Here is an 18,010-nt window from a genome sequence, read left to right on the forward strand (position 1 = left end):
CGTGTTGCTACAGTGTTTAGTGTGAGTAAATAACGCACAATGTGTTTTTTGTGTATCAATAGCTAACCTGGCTAGTTGTAAAGAAACAGCTGGCCGAGCAAGGTTTTCCGACTTGTTAACTGGAACGCCGTCAACTCGGGTGTGACGTCATTCCCAGGTCCGACCTCTGACTTCCGAGGTAAATGAAACGCAGCATCACTCAGGTCATTTAGAATAACTGGCTTAATACGTGTTCAGTTGGGTCCTCCTGCTGGTACTTCCAAGTAACGCATAAAGGGCCGGGTAGGTTTGTCATGGGCGTTTGGGGGTCCTTACTGCTACTCTCTGCCTTGGGCTTTCCATGTATGCACGTGGATGGGCAGGGAGGTGCTCTCCCTACCTTACCTGGCTATTTGCCACTGAGTTGATGATGGTTGAACATTTTCAGCTTGTTGCACAGCACAGAAACTACAAGGAAAGCAATGTAGGAGGTAGTTGTGCTGGTCAGTCCCTTAATATATACTTTTAAGCAGTGAACAAACAGATCAATGACGGGGACGTCTTGGAGCAACACAAGCTTCTAAGTTTAGTTATTCAGTCTGGGCCAATAAACAATGCCTATGATTTAAGCAAAACTTTCTAATAATCATACTGCTAACTATTTCCTCTATTAAGCTATGACCCGCTCTATTTAGCTATGTGATAAGATCAGACTAGGTAGATAGCTTCACCCTGTAGCATATGGTATAGGATTGGAGCTGTTAGCCGAGGTGGTGGAATTGCTGCTGCTGTCCATTCAAAAAAACAGAACATCGAAGTTGCCACAGTAACTGCTTAGCAACAACTTAGCAGACAACTTTTGTTATTCGTCGTCAGTGCTAAGTGCTGATGTCTATGTGCTAATGTTGCTAATCTTACAAATTAACACTGATTAGGCCTGTGACGTCATCAGCCTAATTGATGCCACTGTGCATCCAAGTGACAAGTGATAAATTAGCAGTTTTTATTTTTCACTTTCTAAATGAACTCCTAGTTTTTGATTGGATGGAGACAACCTGAAAAAAAGGGGAAAATAAATGTATGGATAAAGATAGTGTGTATACATATATATTCAGGAATTTTTCACCAAAGACATATCACAGTAGGAAAAGCACAGGCGGAAAATGATAAAATGAATGATGTCTAAAATCAATTTAGCTGCTTTATTTTCAAGGTCCTTGTATTGTGTATGCGGGCTCACTGTCACAGTGGAACACTTGAAAAGAACCGAGGCCTTATTAACATTGTTATTGACACCTGCAGCTCCTTTACTTCAATGACAAGTCAAAATATCTGCTGTGAAAAAGGCCTGTTGTGAGTAAGCAATAAAAGAACAGCAGAGAATCAAGCAGTCACCATGATTCAACTTTAACTAAAGCCTGCTTTTAAAAATAATCTTTATTGCTACAATACACTTAATCTTGCTTGGATAAAAGATTCCCACCAAAGCCAGAGGAAGAGTTGAGGAAATAGAACCAAAATGCTTTTTGTTGAGAGAACACTTTAAAACTCTTTAATGTTAATTCTGCAGATTATTATAGGAACACCCTAGATAAAGACATTTTGGCCAAAACAGGGAAGAAGGGGAAAACAATTAAAGCTTAGCTAAGCGACTGCAAACAAAGAGTTTCATGACAACTATTTGAAACAGTTGCTTTTAAGGACTGTACAACTTTTTCTAATCCCAGAATTATTATTTTTGTCATTTATTTTGGGGCCAAAGTATTGTGGTGCTCAAGCTCATCATGCGCCTAGGCCCTGTTCACTCATTCAGTGGCTGATATAAGCCTTTAGTGCTGTGGAGTGAGAGTGGCTGTACTTTAATTCATTTCATTGAGCCAAAACAATTCTGAATGCAGAAACATGAACTAAATATTTCTTAAGACTCCATGAATTATGTGAACAGATATGCTAATTTTTATTAGCAGAGTGAAAAGTCTCTCTGCATGGCACTCTGCAATAGAAATATTTTCTCAGTTCCTACATTGGTATTTTTGCTTATTGTAATGTCCTAGCCTGGGAACCAAAAGAATCCGCTGAGCTCATGTTTTATTTGCTCTGGCAGATGCTTCTGGACACCCTCCCATTCAGACAGATATCCACCATCCTGGATGTGGTCGGGCCAATCACAACCATATATCTAATATGGGACGGATTTGACTGACTGAGGAGAGTCACCGGTCCAAATTTGAAAAGTCACAAGTCACATGTTTTGCTGCTCTGACTGGCTGTAGGTCTAGTGCAAAGCACCAGACGAATCAAAAAACGCAGATCAAACTGTCCAACTAGGCAGTGCTGCAAATATGAATCAACATTCTGTTACTGCATTGCTGCAAATGTTTTCAGAAACAATTTTTAATGTACTGTTTAGCTGCAATTTGAGGAAGTTTGTAACCATTCCGCCATTTTTTCCCTGCTTGAAAACGGACCAAGCACCGCCCCAACTTGCATGTGTTGCTCAGCGCTATGTCACATGTTTTATTGCTCTCATTGGTTGTATGTCCATCCAATTGCATCCAGAGGCATTTTCCAAGATTTTTCAGACTAATACGTATTTGTGAATGAGTCTGGCAATGCCAGGCTAGTCATTTCCTAGATTGTCTTAAAATGCGTCATATTCCTATATTATGAACTTAAGCTAAAACCCTATTTATGTCAATAAACCATCAATCCATTCTCTCTGCTTATCCTTTCCAGGGTAGCAGGGGCGCTGGAGCCGATCCCAGCTGACATTGGCTGAGCGGTAGGGTTACACCCTGGACAGGTCGTCAGTTCATCACATAATAACTGATAAAATTATTGGAACTGTGTCATAAATTAAATGCTCCAAACAAGAGGAAGCTCTTCTTCTATGTCACAGCTGGTGAACAAAACCTCCTCATCTTAGTATCTTTTCCTCAATATCAGGACCAATAAAAAAGCTTATGTGCTCCAAAATACCCTGACGGAAACTATGTTCAAAACAAAACAACTCAACACTAGATTTTGCACCGCATGAAAGGTAATGATGCCACCAACTTGCGACACAAGCATACAACATGATGACGCAAAAGACAGAACTCTTAGCTTTCAGCTGCATAAAGAATGAATCCAATAGCTATTATGGTTATTATTTTAGACAAATTTAAGCAGGATTATGCAAACAACAACCTCCCGTGGCTAGCTTGGAGCAGCCCGCAGGAGGTCCGTTTTAAAAGGGTTAATTTAACTTGACCTGTAACTGATTATATTGTGCAATTATAATTTAATCTTTAATAGCAATAACATCAGCAGTGTGAGGGAACTGCAAGTGTATTGCTAGTCTGCAGTAGGTTTAGATCTTGTGTTCATTTTAAACTGTCTGTAGCAGTGACATGTAGTATTCTAGTGTTAAAAAAGCAAAGAATAACATTCTCACAAGCCTTTTTTTAAAATGAGAGGCTAGGGATCGCTGCTTTAAACTGTTGTGGGCAACGGTGGGATCTTGATCCTGACGCAGTTGATTTGATTTTAGCATTACACTCTTCCAAAATACATCCCCCCACCACACTGCAACAAACAGGTTCTCTTGCTCTCCTACCTTGTCTGCCATTCCTACTGAGAACATGACAGCATTTTGCCTGAAGAATGGTACTTCTTGCACTAATGTAACCTGCCGTTAAGGCTCGTGCAGACTACATGACTTTCTGCATCAGCCGATCGCCGTGCTGTTCATACTACACAACTTGCCGTCTTGTGACGGAAGTCTTGAAGTTGTTGTGGTGGTCACACTACGAGCACGAGCTGGCAGCGGCTGTGTCACCCGACGCCTGGTCTCAAACCACATTTTGTCAAGAAAACACACGTGAAATGTGAAACTGGAAATGACGTGAACCTACACGGTGAAAGATCTGGTGTTTGTTATTATAAAGATAGCAATTATAAAGACAAAGAACATGGGTGAAAGAATGGATTAGCACACTCAGGTAGCAGGGATCATCTCAGCTACAGGGAGAGCTGGAGGTGAGTAAAAAGTGTTTTGCAGAGAAAAAGAAGCTGCGTGCTCTGCCAGCTGCCTGCTCTCACTGGCTGGATGTGGATGTCGAGTCAGCCGACTCCTTCAGATATTTGGCATGCTAGATATCAGGCTGGCGTCTGCAATGTGTAAGCGATGTGTCAGGGAGCCGTTTTGATGCATCGTTCAGTAGTTCACACATAATGACTGGTGGCCGCCGATCAATCGCTGATTTACCCCCGATCACAGCCCGACAGTCACCGAGCTCACCAACCGGCAAATCTGGCTTAAAATCGTGTAGTGTGAACTAGGCTTTACTTGGAGAGTAACTCCACCACCAACACAAAGCATTTGATTGAACGGGTAATTGATGTGTATCCACGCCAGTGTTTGACACGGAAATATCTCACAGAGCAGATGAGGAATTTCTGAAGAAAAGAAACTGATTGTGAACAGAAACACATTTGTCAAATTGTAGGGAGTTTGAGATGTAACAAACAAGACAGACTTTATGTAATATAGATCACTACAAATGAGTCCACATGCATAAACACACGGACATGAATTGTTATTAGAAGTAGTCAGTCTGCTCCAGAAAGAGTACATTCAACATCCAACAATAGAGTTGAACATAAACTATGAAGCCATGTGGAAGCGTACGCAGTCTCCTCTGCTCTTGGTAGGGGGTCCCATGAATGTTGTATGCGGAACACGTCGGTGGATTAACATTTCAGTGCACTGTGTAAATTGTGGATGACTGGAGGGAGGAGAAGGTAGGAGCAGGGGAGGAGATTGTGGGAGGAAGCTGGGCAGATTTCAACACTACCGGCAGCCTCCTGCCGAGACGCTGCCTGTTTCATTTCAGGTTCTAAACACTTGAGCTTGAGAAAACAAGCAGTGGGGAATGTGAGAAACGGGGCAGATGAACTGAGGCCTAGAGAGTGGGAGAAGAAAGGCTGAGGGCGGAAAGGAAGGGATGTAGACTAGAAAAGAAGACAACGCCGAGTGAGGACTAGCGTGGAGGAGGGGTGTTACAGAGCGGGGCTTCAACATTAAGAGGGAGCAAAGGGTAACAAACAAGATTTCACAGTACGTCCTCTCCGCAAGTGTGCAGCACTCAACCCACCAGATTAACACTATTCATTTGTGTTGTAGATTTCCACACTTCAGAGGCCAATTTGTTCAGGCACCCTGCTGGGTCGCACAAAAGGTTTGGGCAATCCATTCCCACATATTTAAAACGGTGGCTCCATCTGTCCCCTCAGTCGCTCACTCACTCATCATCTTAAATTAGAGATAACATGGCCATTTTCAGCCATCACCCTATTTTCCTCACAGTTAAATATATTAGACGGAGTGTGTGTGTGTGTGTCTGTGTGTGTTTGTGTGTGTGTGTGTGTGTGTGTGTGTGACCAGGTATTGTATTTCTTGAAATTAGATGTGTTAGATGCGAATAAATCCTCAAATAAATGTGTGAAAATTTTAATTATACGTCCTCCTCGGGTAAGTTTTGTATCAGTTTATTGTGTTCCCTATTTTTGGACATGTTGGGTCCCTTTAGATTTATTGGTTAATTTAAATGTTAATTTACCTCAGTAAGCGTTTCACATTTGTTTAAGGAAATGCTTAACGGGGCTGACAACATGGTTTTAAAGTAGTACTATATGAAGACTTTTCTATAACACTAAATATTTATTACAAAATAATATACAATAATTAAAGCTTAACTTTGAAAAGTAATTCTTGGTTAATATATTTTACATTTAAAAACTCAGCTAACCTGCTTCATCAGGACTATGTGGGTGTGGCTTTGCTGTATACCCAAATAACCACACAACTGTCAATAGATTTGGATTCAGACGTTGCTAAATCCTGACTGGTGTACTGAAAACTGTGAAATCAGTTATGATGTGAGAAGAAAAAAAACAGAACATCTCTCAGGAAAAATGATCAAACTGCTAACTTTGGCAGAAAATTTTGTGTTTATGTAGGACCCATTCACTTATTGTAAGGAGATTATTGAGAAAATAGGTTTTCACTTTCTTGTAGGTAACTGAAGCTCTAACAATCAATTACAACCTATACTGCAGACTACTTGGTTAAGAAGTATGACATTTACTTTAGTTTCCATCAAAGCAGCCCCTCAGTCACTTGACCTTTCTCTAAACTCCAGCACTAATTGTGTGAGTGTTTCTTTGGCCGGGCTTCAGAGTGACTGCTGCCGTTCTTCCCCCCTCGCTGAGAAGGGTTTAGGAGTGGAACATAACAGCAGCTTGACCCTCTGTCTGCAGCACACCGCTCTGCTTCTCTTGTGGCCTCTTTTTCCTGCCAGGTTTCCGGCTCCCTGCCGAGTCCCCGTCTCACCGCTGAAATTGAAATTAGGTATTAAACTCTATTCCGGCCTTGAACCCCGCTTTCTAAAATAAACCCACCTTTCTTGCTCTCGCTCCCTTTTCTTTCTGTTGTGTTTGTGCTCCTGGCTGGCAGGAGTCATGCTGTGCTGGTGGTTTGTGTGTATGAATGCAAGTGAGTTTGTGCGCACTATACCTGTGGTTTAATGTGTCCATTTGCATGGTTTAATGTATAAAAGAAGAAAACGAAACATATGGAGAAAGTACTGAGAAAAATACTTATATTTGAAGAAAAGAAGGCAGCTCAAAAATGTAATAACAGTTGCCATGGCAATTGAGTCATGCTAGCACTTAATTTTTGAGTCCATTATAATAGAGGCTGGCAGTAATATAGCGTTAGACAGAAGTGGAAATGTCAGGACTGAGAAAAACAAGGTATCTAGTACAAGTATTAGCCTGGTGTTTGCTGAAGCCTTGTTGTTGTCAGAGGGCTGCTGGCCTATATACAGGTTCTGTCAAAAAGACTGCCAGTGTTTCTGTGTGTGAACTATACAAGAACATTCCATGCACATATGTATTTGCGTTTGTTTGTTTCAATATTTTGTTCTTTTTTTGCAATTGTTTTTTTGTAATTTGTCAGAAAAACAAATGTGCACATTCCATCCATTTTCATGAAACAACCACCAAATGATGAAATACAAATAGACAGCACAATTACAAATAAAATTCATATGCGTGACAAGGAAATGGATTTTCACTCCTGTCTCACCCCACTCCCACAAAAACACTCCTTGTCCTGACAGAGTAAAAAAGAATTCCTGACCTGTCCCACTCATGGATAAATGACGCCCATCCCATCCTGTTCATTATAAAAAAATCTGAAAATAGCATTTATTTATATTGCATATTTATATATTAAAATGGTCCAGTGATTCCCGTCCCGCCTGCTACATTTACATTTTCTTCTGTCCCATCTCAGTCCTGTGATGATTAGTGAATCAAGGCTAGTGAACAGCGAATCATATGACCCACGGGATTCTTGAAAATGTAAGCCTCTAGTGCACGTGTAGCTTTGGCCCTGTCCATAGTACTGAAAATGAGCAGCCTACATCAACAGATAGACACACAGACAGAACACGGCACTTAGTTCGGTTTCTTAGCCTGCTTGCTGTCCGTGGTTTTAAACAGGATTTTCAGCCTTGATTTAATTTTCCCCAGACAGAAGGGAAACGACAGGGAGATGAAGGGACAGTCAATGAGAGAGAGAGAGCGAGAGAGAGAGAGAGAGAGAGAGAGAGAGAGAGAGAGAGAACCAGTAAACAGCTGTTTCCACACACTTCCACCCTGCTCAGTGATTATTGTAAATGCTCTGATTGATAAATTTAAGAAATAATGCTTTGTTTGTGTTGACAGTGGATTTTTGATGCGTTGCGTGATTGTCTCTCCCCCTGACAGCTGGAACAGCAGCCTCTCTGGGTTCCAGGACCTCCTCATTGGCAAATTAAGCACAGCATAGCATTGTAATGCATTTTACTCTCCCGATAAAAATGGTTCTGTGACTCATTTTGAGTTGCGACCCCTGAGTTTGTCTTTTGAGATGTCAGAAAACCAGATGCACTCAACTCTCCATGCTGTCAATAGTTAACAGCAACAAGGAGCTGCGGAAAGAAAGAGAATTAGAAACAGTTACTTTAATCAAAATGTTTCTTTCCTGTTATTTCTTTAATTTTTTTGCATCCGGGTATTCCAGTTATATAATATCTCCCCCGCCCCCATTCTCACCTTCCATCTCTCTCTGCTTTCTCCTCTTTTCTGCCTAGCATCTGCACCAAAGCAACTTCATCCTCCAAGAGCTTGAAAAGGCATCTTGAAAAGGCTTGGCTTGGCAGCCTTGGACAGAAAACAAATTAGGAGTTCACAACTTCAAACGGAGCTTCACCAAGGCAACCCCTACTCTCCTGCCAAGGGTTCGCCGCGCTCGCTCTAAGACGGCCCGTGAGCAGAGTTTTAATAAGCAGAAACTCAATCTGAAGTCCTTTGGTGTAATAACGAAGGATAGTATAGCTATATTTATAATCTCCCTTTCATTTCACTATGGATTTGTTGGCACTATGCGCTTAGTTCCTCGAAAACACGGTTAAATCTGAGCTAAGTCTAAAATGGTTTGCCAGAACTGAAAGCAGATTAAAATTGTGTCACTTAATCACACCTTCGTCCAATTTGTGCAGCACCACAAATGAGCAAAAAAACGTTAGCTGACTGGTTTGGTGTGAGATTTTGGAGCAGATAGAGAAAAAAGGTCCAAATTTCTTACACAAGTCTTCACTGTATTCTGAAACCAAGAGCTTTACCCAAGAAATCTGCCTGAGAAATGTCAGCAATTACTCCTGTCAGCCATCTTCCTATTCCCTTGTTTACCTAGGAGACTATAGCTTGCTATTATTGATCTGCAGTGTGTAAAAGGTCACTGGATTGAAGATGACAGCAGCCGCAGTAACCATGGAGACTCCCTTACTCTGCCTCTATGGCCCAGCATAGTATCAGTCGGTGGGTAAAACTTTGATCCTTGCTGCATTGCTGCTCAGTTTCTTTACAGGTGAGCGAGTTATAATCTCCTTCCTGTTGGTGATATGCGCCTTTTCCCCACCTTTAGTGAAGAAGTGTGGACGCAGGGCAGAAAGTCAAACTCTCAGGGACACACACACACACACACAGCCAGCTTCATTTCTAACCACCCAATCCTATGTGCATCATTCAAGGGATTGATTTAAGCCATTTATGGACATTGATGTTTGTTCGCTGCTCGCAGGGAGATTCTTTTACAATCTCTCTTCAACTTGGATCAATAGTGTTTGGTGGATCTACTTTCCACTGGACAGATGTGCTCTAGTACAGATGCAGTTACATAGAATTTAAAATATATTTGGCAGCTAAAATATGGTAAATGTGTGGCACTCACTAGGGAAAGATAATGCACGAAGAATGATATAAAGGCTTTTAAGATTTAAACTTGTTGTTTCAAGAGTTGAATACACTTTCATTTATACTTAGCCACACACAGTATATCGATTTATTAACCAGATCACATATCTGATTACATTGGTCTGGGTTTTACTGGCCTACATGCAAATCATGGTTGGTCCTATTCCCGTCCAGAAGGTGGTGGTAATGCACCTGAAGCTGTTTGGTAACTGCCAAAAATACCAGAAGAAAAACAGTTTAGCATTAGGCGTGTTTGACTTCATGCTGGGATTTGCAGCGCTGACTCAACGTGATGCATGCTGGACTTAACATAAAGCATGCTGGTTAGAAATTTTATCCGACAAAACATCACCATGTCACATGAAATAAAAAGTATGCGGAAGCATGGCGGCTACAGTTTTCTGAGTCTGGCGACCGCAGTTGCTCTCCTCCAGCTGCACCAAGTGGGAACCACCTTTGGGATGACAGAACTTTAAACTCACTGGTTTAAGGCTTCACTGACACGCATGACATGTGTGACATTATTATTAACTCCCAGTTTGTTACATTTGTAAAACAATGAATTATGGACATTTTTTGTTCGATGATTTGAATGTGGCCAGCACTCTTATGCAATTGTAAAATGACAACAACTATAATAACAACTAAAAACGTCACATTACCCATTTAAGCATTACACTGAGCATTAAGAACATTTTCAATCACCTTTGTTGTTCATTGTGTTCATCATGAAAAAAACTGGGATTTCGAACTCATTGATTTCGTCTACAACAAAAAGGGCAAATGACCGCAAGATCAGCCACTGTTCTAACGCACTCTACGGGAAGTAGAATGTGTCCGACTTGACAGCAGTGTTTTTATACCTCACCCATGCAGTCCCCGGCAGCTCACGTTTGACTATCAAGTCAGCGGAAGTCAGCTGCATGTGTGTGTATGTGTAGATGCAATTGCTGAACCAGTAATTATTAGTATCTTTCGTTTTGATTGATTTAGTTATTAAGTTTAGGGGTTTCTATGTGTGTGTGATGTGGTTGTTTCTTGTTTTGTTTTTTGTATGTGTGCTTTAGTCTAGTTCTCCTTATTGTCTTGTACTGTGTCAAATGCGTTGATCATCTGTATAGCACTATAAAAACGGAAGAAAAGAAAATACTAACATACAACTCACTTTTGAGTAGCTACAAAAGCATGTGTGTTATTATGTGATCTGATAAATTAAAGATAACACTGGTAAGGCACAAGGTGTAGGAGGAGTAAATACAACAGAGCAAAATCCTGTTACTATTTTAAAGTGAGACATGACAAACTTGAATGTATAATTTTTTATAATAAAAAAGTATTACAGTTTGATCAGCTTATTATAAGTTACTAAATTGTGCTACATACTGTTTGTTCAGGCAGAGATATTATAGTAACATTGGAGAGAGCTTAAACTGTGAACTAGTGTTTGGGTTTCTTAGGAATTAGTAGGCATACTTTAGGCAATTTCTACCGTCTTTATGAACAATACTGAATACATTATTCAGTGACTGGTGATGAAGACCCACAAGCAAAGCTCCACCTCCCTTACGCCAGTAGGCCTGTCCCACCCCTGACATCCACAGTACGACCCCATGTTGAAAAATGTCAGAGGTTTCTACTATGAGATGGGATACAAACCCAATGCCACATCAGATGAAGTAGCAAATTTAGTAAACCATCACGTCTGTCACACCTTTAATTTTAGCTGCACTATATTAATGTTGATAGAGATTGGTAGATTTCAGTTAACTAGCTAGCAGAAGATCCATGGCAAGTCTTTTAGTTTATTGGCAAAGGAACCATCAAATTTTTTGATATAAGATAATTTGAATTGAATGTATTGAATTGAATTTGAATTTTGCCTGTTTCATCAACTTCTTCTTTGCAAGTCGGCATCTTCGATCAAGTAATATATGTATCCAGAAACATCCAGCGGGAGTGAGTGCCCCAGAAAGAGGCCTCTGCACTCGCGCCAACTCAGCACAAGCTAGACTCAGTTTAGCGATGGCTATTTCCCTACGTGATGAGTAAGAGTACTCTTGCTAGAACAAGTCCATGCATGATACACCTCGCCCTGAGCCTAGTGCTGTGGATTTCTGCTCATGTCAATGCAGCAGAGCTGGTGGGAGTGACTGAAGACTGTGAGAACCACTACCTTTGTGAACACCAAGAACATATTACAGTGGACTCACCAGCCTGGTCAAAAGTGACACTCTCTGCCGACGTAAACTTTTACGTAAGATGACGTAAGACGTAAGATTTTATGCTAATGACATCCAGCTACTAGCTGTAGCTTCGTATTTTTCCTAACTATATAACAGTGGTATCAATCTTCTCATCTTACTAATAAACTAATAAGAGCCAAGACTATACAGGAGATGCTGTGTTACTTCTTCTGCTTCATGTGGTTTCCTCTCCAAAATAACACTTTGAAACTAATTATTTATCATTCTGTGGCTGTACAGTAGTGAGGCATGCGACTCAAATCAAGCCAGTAGACAAGCCAAAGCAAGATCCTTAAGCCAGCTACAGTCCAACAGTTGTTAAATGTACTTATCTATAGCTTATAATTTATTTGTGTGTGTGATGTGCTCAGTTGCTATGAATACGAGCAGGGAAAATATCTCATAATGCAAATCAAATACAAGAAACAAGTAATGTGAGCCATTTGTAGTCATTATTTTTCATGGCTGAATATTTTAAAGAAATCATCCTCTAAGATGTTTGCATAAAAACATTGATTTGTTTAAAGTTCTAGTCTGATCAAACAGTTGTCAAAAGGTGGAATCAAAGTCTTCATTTCCAGATATATTTTTGAGAACAGCTTTTTTATACAGGAATATTATAATCAAGATAATTCTATACTTTTCATTATTTCTACAATTCTATTTTTACATATTACCCATTCAAAAAGTGGCCGCAGATAGCATGGACACCATTAAGCGTCATAAATCCAACCATTAGTAAAGCAACATGTCTGTTTTGGAGCAATTTGCAGCTTCTCATTGCACCCTTTCATGCATAATGCAATGGTTTTAGTCTGGGTGATCTGAGCAGAGAAGAAGTGAGATCTCGGCTAAAAGCTCGTTGTGCAATGCGTTCCACTAGCTCATCAGCGAGCAGCCAGTCAGCCATTAAGTGTAATATGTTATTAAATATTTATTTGGTCCGAGGCCTCTGCTGTGCTACATTAAATGTACATGTTCATCATTAGAGAACTTCAGCTGCATTATGAATGTGAGTCACAGACGGCCTGTTGTGATCGAGGTCCGAAAAGGGCAGATCAAATGCAAACACATGTTTGTTCACTCACAATCGCTGACAATAGTTTTGTTCCTGGAAGATGACTGATGGCAGTGTTTCTCAAATTGCACTTTGCACTTTGTACTCATCTCTGCTGAAGTGCATGAATGTAAAGTACTCACCTAAGACCTGAACTGCTGCAGTTTCTGCTCTACTTTCTCTTGTTATTGAATATTAGATGCTATAGTTTTTAGCCATGCTTGTAGCAGCCGGCCATTTCGGTGCAGACTGAAATACATCAACATCTTGTTCACAATGAACTTTCCTGCCGTCAAGTATTTTGTGCAAACATTATTGCCACTGTCTTTTTCCGCCTATACACAGTTCCACACAAAGAATTTCTGGTACCATTGTTTTCTGATAAAGGATTAACGTTAGCTTCTGAAAAGATAGATAAAACAATAACCCCCAAAGGACTCTGTAGAAGTCGGTAGCTTACTGCTCCACTTTTTGCACTACACCTGCCCTCAGCATTTAACTTGCAGCTCATTTTCAATACAAGCGTCAAAGTACTAAAAGTGATGTGTTACTACGACACTTTGTGTGACTTTCTAGGCTGTTGGAGCTGTACCTATTATACATTTATATTCAAATCTATAAAGAGTATTCCTTCAAACCTCAATACGATTTCTTGTGAATTTTGGAGAGTAAGTTTTGATGTGCCGGTATTACTCTTTTTATACCTCTTAATGTTTAGGCCTGTTTAGCTTCATGTTTTAGTTTTAAACCTGTTGACTGCAGCATTTATATTCGGAGACTTAATGATGAAAGCAGCACTAATAGAGAACATTAGCCCTACCAACTACTTCTTTAGCTTTGGGTGAAAATGTCACTTCATACAGTGATTATATTTATTTACTGCTGCTTACCTCCTGCAGTGAAAGCAATGTTCTTTCAGATGTAAGGGTAGCCCCGTCCTCCTGAGATAATAAAGTCAAAACATTGGGTGTGTGTACTGTACTGGATGCATGTGTGTGTTTGCATATGATTTTTATGGACTGAGGCACATAAGGAGTGCTACAAAGTGGGCCTTTTACTATCCACACAACACAGTTAGGTGCCAATATGCTGAGCTGTGCTGGGTGACTCGACATGGTTTACAGTATAGACCTCACTGCGGGATGCATTTAGACACACATGCACACACACACACACACACACACATACACACACACACACACACACACAGTAGGTTCCAGCCACAGCTCATTAGTGCCGGTTGAAGTGGAGCGCAGCACACACTGGGATTAAATGGGTAAATAGCTGGTAGTGAGCTGGTCTGTGTGTTGTGTTTGTTGTGTATAAATGTGAACAGCATAGAGTACACACGTCTTTACAGGACAGCTCAGAGGTCAGAAACGGAATGAGATTAGCGATTACTGCGGGACACTCTCTCACACGCACAGAGTTCTCTCACTTGACTGTTTATGAATAAACCTCAGTCATCCTATGTGTCAAAGCCAGAGGTTGGATATCTATATCCACAGTGGCGCAGAGCATTCCTCACATGCTACTGAGCGATAGCCACATTATACAGTGCAGAAAATCCTGTTCCAGCTTTATCAATATCCGGCCCTGCAGCCAAAAATCCCGCCACAGCCAACAGAAAAATATGACTGTATGCAGGAGACAGAATATTCATCATCGCTAGGGAGGAAAGGCTGGCTCTGGGGAAACTGCAGGTTGTTTGTTCAAGCCAGACAATGTTGTGTTTGTTTATTGTTGAGGTCTCTAGCCAGCTGGCTTCCCTTCATTGCCACGGGATAGGAATAATGGACAGCCTGGCAGTTGTGGGAAAATCAACTACTTTTTCTTGTGCATCCCCCCCTGCATAATATTGGTTTGTTTTAGCACAATTTCTCTTTTTCAGTAGCACCATGCTAAATGCTGTTGCACACATTCACAGCTGTGAGCTGCCCCATGCAACAGCAGGCTTGTGCTGTTGGCCAGAGTGCAGCTCCACTGATGCTGCAGAGGGAGTATGTTGCCTTTCTCACCTTGATACCAGCTGCTGAGTGACTGGAGGGAGGGTGCTATGCATGTCTTTCCCTGTCAAAATTTCACTGTATTGAAGCTGGTGAGTCTTTTCCTCCCAGGTTCTTCATATCCCCACAACATGTACTAAGTTTGGTGTTTACGATTAAAATATTAAACCAATCAACGACACAACATTCTGATAAAATTGTCATTTGTAAAATAAAATAAGTAAATACATAAACAGCTTGTATTTAATTGGGAAGTTCAGCATTTTGGAAAATACTCATATTCACTTTCTAACCAAGAGTAGATGAGAACTGATACTCTATAAAGCTGCAGCCAAGAGACAGCTAGCTTAGCTTAGCTAAAAGGGTGGAAGTAGGGGGAAACAGCTAGCTTTGCTCACTCCAAGATTAAAAAACCTGCCTACCAGCACCTATTAAACCAATTAACATGTTATATCTTACTTCTGTAATCAGCACAAAAAAACAGGCTAGCTGTTCCTGTGCCTCAAGTTTTATGCTACGCTAATTGCCTTCTGGCTCTATCTCTATATTTAGTGTACAGACAGAGAGTGGTATTGATTTTCTCATCCAACTGTAGGTAAGAATGCAAATAAGTGTGTTTGACAAAATGCCAAACTATTTTTTAAAACAATGGCATGACATTAAGACAGATTTGAGACATTCACAGCTGATTTCACCGAGTTTGTCTAGGAATTATGATTAGCAGGTAGCATTCATGAACAAAATGTTAAACTAGCAACTTAAAGTCATCATAAAGTTGTCTAGTATAAAAGTAAATGAGTGAACCTCCTTTTTAATTTATTAAACTATAAAGTGTTTAAATTTAATTATTTTGAAATTCTGTTTTTATTTATCTGTTTTTATTTGATCTAGTCGTTGATGGACTGCTTATACATTGTTTTGTTTTTATAAATAAATCATATCATGACAAGCATGAGAGAAGTGTTTGGAAAATAAAAAAATCATAACAGAGATGAATAAAATATGAAAGGGCAGTTTTATGAGGTATTAGGTATTATTTGAAGTATGATAAATAGTGAAAACTAAAGATGTTTCCGCTAACAAAGGCAGATGAGGATGGACTGTCGAGCTCTGACCGACTGTACTGAGAAACTTTCACCTCAGAGAAGCCAGGAGGAAATGAGTCGAGTCCATGTGGACATCACAACCTGGGTTGGCATATAGAGCCAGACTGTGGCCTCTTCTTCCCGCTTCCTGTATTCCTGAACTGACAGTTTCTGCTGCCCTGCCAGTGACCCCTTGCATCTGTCACATTTCTCTACTTAGATACTCAGAGTGGTGAATTCACAAAGAATGGATTGCGGCAGCTAATAGCACCATGAATAGCGATCACTTATACTCGCCATTTGCCCCATCTTATGATCCGATTCACAAAACATATTGCGTTGCATAGTTTTCTCTACTCTGCTCTGAGCTGGACTGTTATAGCACGTAACCATTGCCTCCTTTTCTCACAGCAGTAGGTTTTATGTTGTTTTCCAGTTTCATTCCCCAGTGGTGAATCAGGTACTGTCTGCCATCTGTGCACATATGTACTGTGAGGCACTATTGCTTCACCTGGCTACAATCACCACTGCCATGATCACTGGAAAGTCTGGGTGTGACAACCCTTATAATTGCACTTCAGTTAACACCAACTCCCCGAAGACACTTATAATTTCACTCGTGTGGCTATTAATGCAAGTGTTCGTGAATTGGACTTTTTTTGCAATGAGACTCATTTACAGAGAAAATGACCCATTGGGTAATGGTTTATTCCCCTTCTTACTTATTGAGCTACCTGCTTTCAAAGAGCTTGTGGTAACACACAGTACAAAAAGCTCAGTGATGACCAGAAAAAATTCTACAAACCAGAATAGATAGGCCGTGAAATCATCTGTGAAGAAGGATTTGAGTGCTGTGAAGTATGAGGCAACCACCACTGACTGCTGGACCGCATGGCTACGCAGCTTTCTAGGGGTCACATGCCACTAGATTGATTAAGACAGTCTCCAAAGGCGCTCTGCTGCTCTGTCGTGCAGACCCCTGAGGGAGGGTTACATACGTTTGAAGTCCTGGCTGCTGCTTTGGAAGACATCCACTTTGAATATCAGATCCATGACATGATTGTCAAGACAACTACTGACAGTGGTTACATCCTTAAAGCTTTTAGGATGTTTCGGGAGCACACAGAAATCTCAGAACCTGAGTTAGAGATGAATGATGAGGATGAGGATGAGGATGAGGATGAGAACACCCTTGAGAATGAGTTAGAAGACATAAAGTTCCTGTTTTAGTAGATAGTATAGTAAATATGTTCTTGACTGTTTTACAGGTATGGGCTAGATCAGAAGTCTCACTGCGGTGGTAGAAAGTGAAGTCACCTTGGATTCCAGCTCTGCTACTGAAGAAGACTTCTACATTCCTTTCCTGCGCTCTCCTTCAAGACAAACACTGCACTAGCAGCGTCTGCAGCTTGTGAGAGATCGTTCAGTTGTGCTGGGCTCATTTTCACAAGCAGGAGAGCAAGACTGCTTCTGCTGAAGGTACAAAAAAAAGTTATTCGACGCTCTACAGGGGGTTGTTTTGCCCTTGCAATGTTTGGGAGCATTTTGCAGCATTCACGGGACATTGTTCTGCAGGAGTACTTTTTACATTAAAAACACAAATTACCTTTTGTTTGAAAAGAGATAAACTTAGAATGTTATGGACATATTATCCCAATTTAGGGTTTATTTCTTATAAAACATGGACGTGATGGGATTTTCATTTTGTCACTATTAATATGTTCAAATGTAAAATAGTTCATCTAGTGATCTGATTTAAAAAGAAACATCCTACGGAGAACTGTTTTTGCCTTTACAAACACATTTTGCCAACATGTAAGGATGAGAACTTTGTATTGCTACTGTTTATGTTGAATAGTTATCTTATTTATTTCATTGGATTTTTAAAATGTTGTTCCCAGTGGAAGCGCAACAGAGAAGATGCGGAAGACAAAGACTTTTTTTCATGAGCAATATCATTTAAATCGTCCACTCTGGGACAGATAGGGAAATGGAGAAAGAGAAGAGTAGATGAGGAAGAAAGGGGTAGAGAGGCAGAGATGGAGAGTTGGAAATTGTTCATATCTCAATTGCCTAGGCTATCCTGATTTGCCTTCCTGCTTTACTTTATAAATAATAAAATAATAATAACAATAAAAAATGTTTTATCAACAAGTGCTGTTTTTTAATTATATTGCACTGGCCTGCACACATTAAATATATTGAAATGGAAAGTATTAACTAGGTGCTATTTCACTTTTATTTGAATATATATTTTCAGTTCTGCCTGCCTAGCTGAAGGTTGTGTATGATAAA

Source organism: Micropterus dolomieu, linkage group LG16 (assembly GCF_021292245.1).
Source record: "Micropterus dolomieu isolate WLL.071019.BEF.003 ecotype Adirondacks linkage group LG16, ASM2129224v1, whole genome shotgun sequence".
Classification (NCBI taxonomy): domain Eukaryota; kingdom Metazoa; phylum Chordata; class Actinopteri; order Centrarchiformes; family Centrarchidae; genus Micropterus; species Micropterus dolomieu.